We start from the raw sequence: 7112 nt of genomic DNA, 5'->3' as shown, positions 1-7112 counted from the left end.
ACTCTCTCCAGACTCATTTATTGAGTTTTGCTTGATTCTGAGCTCATTCCAAGTAGTAAAGGGTGTAATTTGGTCCAAATTGACATATGAAAATAGCTGTTTTTCAACCTTCATCAGTCACTCTGATTGGGGAAAGGGCCAAAACAAATAACAACTTATCAAGGAGTAAGAATGCAGCGGAAATTCAATCCTCCTTCTGGCAAGAATCTGTGAGGAGCACCAAACAAATAGAACAAAAGTAGAATCCAAAGCACAAAGAGACACCAACAATTTTTAGCGTGGAAAACCCGTCAATGCAAGGGTAAAAACCACGAGTCGTTCAGACCAAAGAAAAATCCACTATGATCAATAATAGGGTACAAAATATTCTCCAATAATAATACCAAATGGTATTTTCAATAAGCCAAATTAACTAAGCACAAATGCTTACAAATGAGAATAAAGAAGATGAAAATTCTCCAAAACAGGGCTACTGGTGCGGGATCGATTTCTCCCAAACTAGACCTCCAATTGACGATCCGATCGGCCAGAATGAAGAACCATATGTCAGGAACCTACTGTCCAAAAATCAGCTTGATCCAACGGTTAACGACTTCACAACATCAAAAACACCAGTGCAGGTTTAGGGTTATGAGGGAATGACTTTCTCTCTTTCTTTTTCTCTCACTTGGCTTTTGCCTCTCTTCAAATGACTCTTTTGTGCTCTACTAATCTGACCCATCTCATTTTAACCTAATGAGACATAATGGACCACACTATTTGGGCCTATTCTCCACATAGGAAGGTATTCCAATAACCCAACAATTTTCAACTCAATGTAAATTCATCTTGCCCATTAAATGGAAAGATATAACATATCACAATTATATTCAATTACATAGTTGAAAATTTTCACTTATGAAAAAATGTTAACCTTTTTTTTTTCACTTTTTAAGAACCAAAGTATAAATTAACATTTTTGTAAGGTAAAACAAAATTGTGCACAGTCTTGTAAAAAAATAATGTTACATATTTATACTAGCACCTAAGAAAATGGTGTGATATAACATTTTTTTAAGTCCACATTTTTTATTTAAAGAGTTTGATGCATATTAATTCGAATATGGACTTGTAAATATTAAGGGTCATGTAATTATAAAAAGATCATATAATAAACTATATTTATTGAAAAAGTAATTAATTTCATTGCAGAGAGTAGTAATCAGGAAGGTACAAAATGTAAAAGTTAAGGTCTACATCTCAATGATTGTTAATACCTAGAGATTATTGTTTTGTTGGAGCAATTCAAACCTCAATCCATGTGAAGTGTTGTTCGACAATAGAGTTGATAAGAAAATCATTCGAAACTTGAAACTAAATAAAGACATGACTCGTAATAATTTCAAAGAATCGATTAAGGAGTCATTCTCTCTGCACCTCCTGAATCTCATCTTGCACCTCTCAATTTATCTATTTATCCTTTATTAATTAAAGTTAAAATAGGAGTAACGATGACATAATTATCTCCTAACTACTAATCACCACTAACTATGTTGTGCACATTGTATAAACCCTAATAGTGCATGCACCCCCTCTCGTTCTTCCATTTTTTCACTTGCAACAATATCACTATTTCATTATATTCTGGGTTAAGAGTTTTGAGGTTTTAGAGAGTAGTTGTTGTGTTGCGTATTGGTGGTGCTAGTGGTGGGTGTTGGTAGTGCTAGTGGTGGTGTTGGACGAGGAAGAAGTTGGTCACAGAAAGATCTTCCAGAGGTTAGTGTATTATTTAAAAACTGTAACCGCACTTCGAAGTGTGGTTCTGAGCTGACACACTTCAATATGCGCCTATACTGTGCATCTTAAAAAAACCTCTTCGCACTTCGAACTGCAGTTGAGTACTGTTGCACTTCGAACTGCGGTTCTACAGTGCAGTTTGAAAACTATAACCACAGTTCGAAGTGCGGTTAAGTGATGACACACTTCGACTTGCGTTTTACATTTCTGCATTGTTTTTACTGTGTATTGAATGTTGTGTGCTGATCTCCCACTTTTTACTCATTTGTTGCAAGTGTTATTTGGTGGAAGTGTTATTGTCATAGAATGAATAATGAATAGTTGTCTTGCTTAACCGAGAGTAATATTTGAGTGATAATATTAATGGTTTATTGTTAGTCCCTTGGTGGAAGTTGTCCCTTGCTGAAAGTGAGCTTTTTTACAGAATCTTTTTAAGTTGTACCCTTTGGATTTACATTCATAATAAAGTTTATCTAAGCTTCTTTAATATGAAAGTAATATTTGAGGACTATATGTTAATACCATATTGCAAAAGAAGTAGAAGTGGTAGAAGAAGTAGGAGAAGGGGAGACAAAGTCTCGGGTTGCATTGTATAAATGAGTATTTTGTTGGAAAAATAAGGGGGCTGTGGAGAGAGGAGAGAAACCTTTGAATGGAGTATTAGGGACACAACCTTCTTCTTCACGTTGACTCTTTTCATTCCAGGACACAGCCTTCTTCTTCACGAAAATCACAAGTAAAATTGAAGCCAAAAGAAGTTGCGCGAATTTAGTTGGAAGCTACTATCGATTGGAAGAGCTACGTCAGTCATTGATTGTCCACAATCAATCACAGGTATTTGTTATTTACATCATAAACATTACTCAAGAGATATTTTTTATCTGTTTTCATAAATACTTACCTTCAACCATTACAGGTTAATGCTAAGAAGTGGATGACCATACGGGACATTGGCTACGCCATTGCAAATAGATACAATGTCATCTTAGTATGTTTGTCTTATGTTTAGAGTTTTACCATATTCCCACTACGCACTTCACCGCCTATTGATATTAGACAACATCAGATCTTATGCATTGGATTTGTTAATGGATGTCATTTCGTACAGGTAAACTTCCATTTTCATTATACCATTACCATTATCCATTACCATTATGCATTGATCTTTAGGTGCCATATCTCCGCAAGTGAAACGATCAATCCATGATCGGTATACTCGTAGGATAGGTTGACTAAGGAAGTCAACCCCAACATGGATATATAAGGCTCAATAGCCTCATGATACATTCCATAATGTTTTAATTTTTTACCATGAAACATCAGTTTAGTCTCCCCTCGATCCTACATAAAAACACATAATTATATAACAAAAATAAATAAGCAATTAATCAGCAATTAACACTTAGGTTGATGGCCAACCTGGTCTTGCGATATGGTAAATGCAACGTGATGGGTATAATGTGTAAGCAAGGAGGTATCACGTGGACTCCTGGAAATCCATCATCTTCAACTTCATCTTCATCTTCATCTTCATCTTCTTCCTCACTATAGACATCCTGTTCTTGAACATCCTCATGTTGAACATAGTTCTCCTAAGATGTCCATGTTGTATAAACTCCTCCTGGTCCTCATAATCATGCTCATCAATGACGTTCGTGCGATATTCCTCTACATGTTTTTTAGGAGCAAATGTTGTAGGTCGTGTCTTTTCACCACGAGAGGATGAAGCTTCACACCACAGTAAGATGATGCACCTCTAGTTCTAACTATTTCTATTAACCAATTATATTATTAATATATTATATAAAACAAAAATAAAAATAAAAGAAATGACATAAAAAAAATTCTATTAAGAAATATTGAAACAAATAATAAGAAATAAAAAATTTTAAAATTAATAATAAAAGATTTAAAAATATAAAAAAAATAAAAAAAATTACTTAATATAATACTTAAATAAATACAAATAAAAAAATAATATGTAACAAAATAAAATTTACGGATACGGATAATAATAATTATTTAATTAAGTAAATAATTTAATAAAATTCTAAATTTATAAAAAAAAATAAAAAAATTAACTAAAATTATATACATAATAAATAATATATAAAAATTTAAAAATTTAAAAAAAAAACATTTTCGAAAATATTTAACAAACAAATAAACCAATTCAAAATATACTCGAAAGATATATTTTACCTTTTAGTTAACATTTTAACCTAATAAAAGAAATTTACAAACAAAAAAAATTGTTAACTAAAAAAAATAATAAAGATATAAATAAAATAACCATAAAATTATTTATATAATAAATAAATAACTACAAATAACTAAAAAATAATATGTACGAAAATATAGTTTACGGATAATAATTATTTAATTCAATAAACTATTTAATACATAATCTAAATTCATAAATAAAAAAAATTGAATAAAATTACATCAATAATAAATAATATCTAAAATTTTATAAATTTAAAAACACAACAATTTTAAAAAAATTTAACAAACAAAAAAAATTAAAAATATAATTCGAAAATAATAATTAAACATAACAATTAAACCTAAGTCAGGAAACATACATAACTGCAAATCAAAGTGCAGGGACAGAAACCACCTGCAGATCGAATTGCGGTTAACCGTGACCGTTCCCTTCCAAGTGTGCTGGCCATGCACCTCCAAAACCAACCGCAGATCCACTTACGGTTGCCATCAACCACAAATCCAACTGTGGCGCCACCAGATCCACACTTCGTAGTGTGGCAGGCGTTAACCGCAGTTCCATTTGCGGTTAACCGTACATCTCCCCGCCCAACATAGTTCATAAAGAAGAAAATGACGACCAACAAAGATCAAGACCAGGAAAGATAAAGCAAAAATATACTAACATATATTCATCATTCTCACACCCACAACATCAACCAGATCAATGAAAAATAACTAACCTGGATGCGCAAAAAAAGTTGATATACGTTTCTGATGAGAAGATTTGCTACCCAGCTAACGACACACTGCTCAAACGACCAACAGAGAGAAGGAGGGGAAACAACTACAGTTTCAAAAATGGAAAAAAATAAGGAGGAGGGGAGGAGGGAAAGACAACCAAAGGGAGAAAGAAGAAATATTAAAGGAGATGTAGAGTTTGCTTTGGTGTGAGATGGACAGAGGAAATTAACTTTTTATAAAACTAATTCATAGGTCCCAATAAAAGTAGACTTAAGGATATAGTTGGTATTAAAGCAAAATTGGGAGGTGTAAAATGAGACTAAGGATGTATAGGGAGAATGACTCATCGATTAAGCCACTCAAAAAATGTCATTTCAGCTCATGTCTTGTAAACTTGAGAAGAAATTTTTTGAATAAATTGACGCGAAAGGTCAAATGTCACTTGGGTTGTCTTCGAGTTTGATTTGTCAAAAATGACTTTACATAATTTTTTTTAAATGATGTCACAAAATTATCGATATGAGAATTTTCTCTTTCCAAATACGGATTTAAGTGGAATTGAGTGTCAAATTAAGCAAGTGTATACTGTGTTGAAATGTATGTAAACATTTTAAAAAACAATGTCAAATAGTAAAAGCTAAGATTATTTTAAAAAATTTAACTTAAGAGTAAACCTCTTGTAGACTAAAAATTAATATTGTACCAAATTAAAAAAGAAAAACAAAACAAAAATGACACCGATTGATTTGATCTTCATCATTAGGTTACACATTAGTTTTCAAACAAATCACTCCACAACCGTTATCATGAATGACAATTGTGGAAAAAATTGTTAGTTCTCAAAATAAGAATTTAACTAGAGCTTAAAAATGTTTTGGAAAACTTTTACAAGAAAATTCAATTAGACATTAATAAAGTTGTCTAATGATTTTTAAAATAAGTTCACTATAGCTTTTATAAAGTTTTAAGGTAATAACATATCGAGAGATAACTCAAGAAATAAAAGACAGTGAAAACTTTACTTTTACATTAGTTCACCCAAGTTTGAGTTAGTTTTAGCTCTCTCTTACAACATACAAAGGGTTATACCAATAAAAAATTATTACAAGAATTATTTTTTGCTACTTATGATTTATAAGAGTAAGTCTGTCTAGGAAATCTTTTAATCTCTACCTAATATTAAGTACCAAATATACAACATCTCTCTAAAGTAAAGTAAAGTAAAAGAAAAAGAAAAAAAAAAGAAAAAGAAAAAGAAAAGAAAAAAAAAAAAACTCTTTAGGTTACACAATAATAGGTTGTTGACGTTTACAAGGAAAACTTCGTTGAGGCAATATTACAAATAAACATTCATCATTTTTAGAGTCTTAACTTCATTGAATGAAAAATTTATAAATTTAAGCTCTGTTTGGTCCTCCAAACATATTGGTTTTCCTTAACATTTAAATCTTTTTTACTTTCTTTACACACGAGAATTCATGTAGATAATTTATGTGTTGACTTTTTGATTATGCATGCAAGAACATCCCTTTAATATTTTTGTTATATATAGTCGTCGGCTTGGCGGGACGAGACGTTTAGTAGGCGGAAACGAATGATTTTTCATATATGTGATCAGACTATAGACGTCGGGTATGGGGTTCCTAACGTCTAGATGGCGGAAAAAAAATTAAATTTTCACCTACCTATCAGACTATAAACGTCAGGTATGCGGGGCACCGACGTCTGTAATCAAATATAGACGTCAGGTGGCGGGATCAGACGTCTAGTTGGCGCAAAATTTTAAAATTCCACCTTGGTGTCAGACTATAGACGTCTGGTAGGCGGGGCACCGACGTCTATATGACCGAAAGAAATGACTTTTCACTTACCTGTCAAACACATAGACATGAGTTTCTAGGGGCACCGACGTTTATAGTATTATAGACGTCGGGCCCCGCCTAACAGACGTCTATAGGATTCACTTATTTACACAATTGCCACCAGTCAATAATTTACGTCGCTTCCCCCTCTAATTGACGTCTAATGGGTGACATTGTAAGTTGATTATGCACTAATGGTGACTTGGCTCAAACGAGTATGTCCCTCTGTGGTTAGGTAAAGTCATGACAGGCGGTCGGTGACAAACAACCAAATAAATCATTGGAGGTGGAGAGTAAGAGATGCTTGGAGAACCATACACTACAAAATAAAAAAAAGAAAAAACTTATTTAGAGGAGGTTATTTTGCAGAAGTTATAAAAAACCCCTCAAATTAACATAATTTAAGATGTTTAACTTAAATTATCTAATGATAATAATAGTGAGAGTTTTAATTGTTTTTAAGAGAGGTTTATATCCACTTCAAATAACAATATATTTTCTTTCTTTATTTCCTAATCTTTTTTA

Source organism: Vigna radiata, unplaced genomic scaffold, assembly GCF_000741045.1.
Source record: "Vigna radiata var. radiata cultivar VC1973A unplaced genomic scaffold, Vradiata_ver6 scaffold_206, whole genome shotgun sequence".
Taxonomy (NCBI): domain Eukaryota; kingdom Viridiplantae; phylum Streptophyta; class Magnoliopsida; order Fabales; family Fabaceae; genus Vigna; species Vigna radiata.
The sequence above is the reverse complement of the archived record's forward strand: the minus strand, read 5'-3'. Positions refer to the sequence as shown.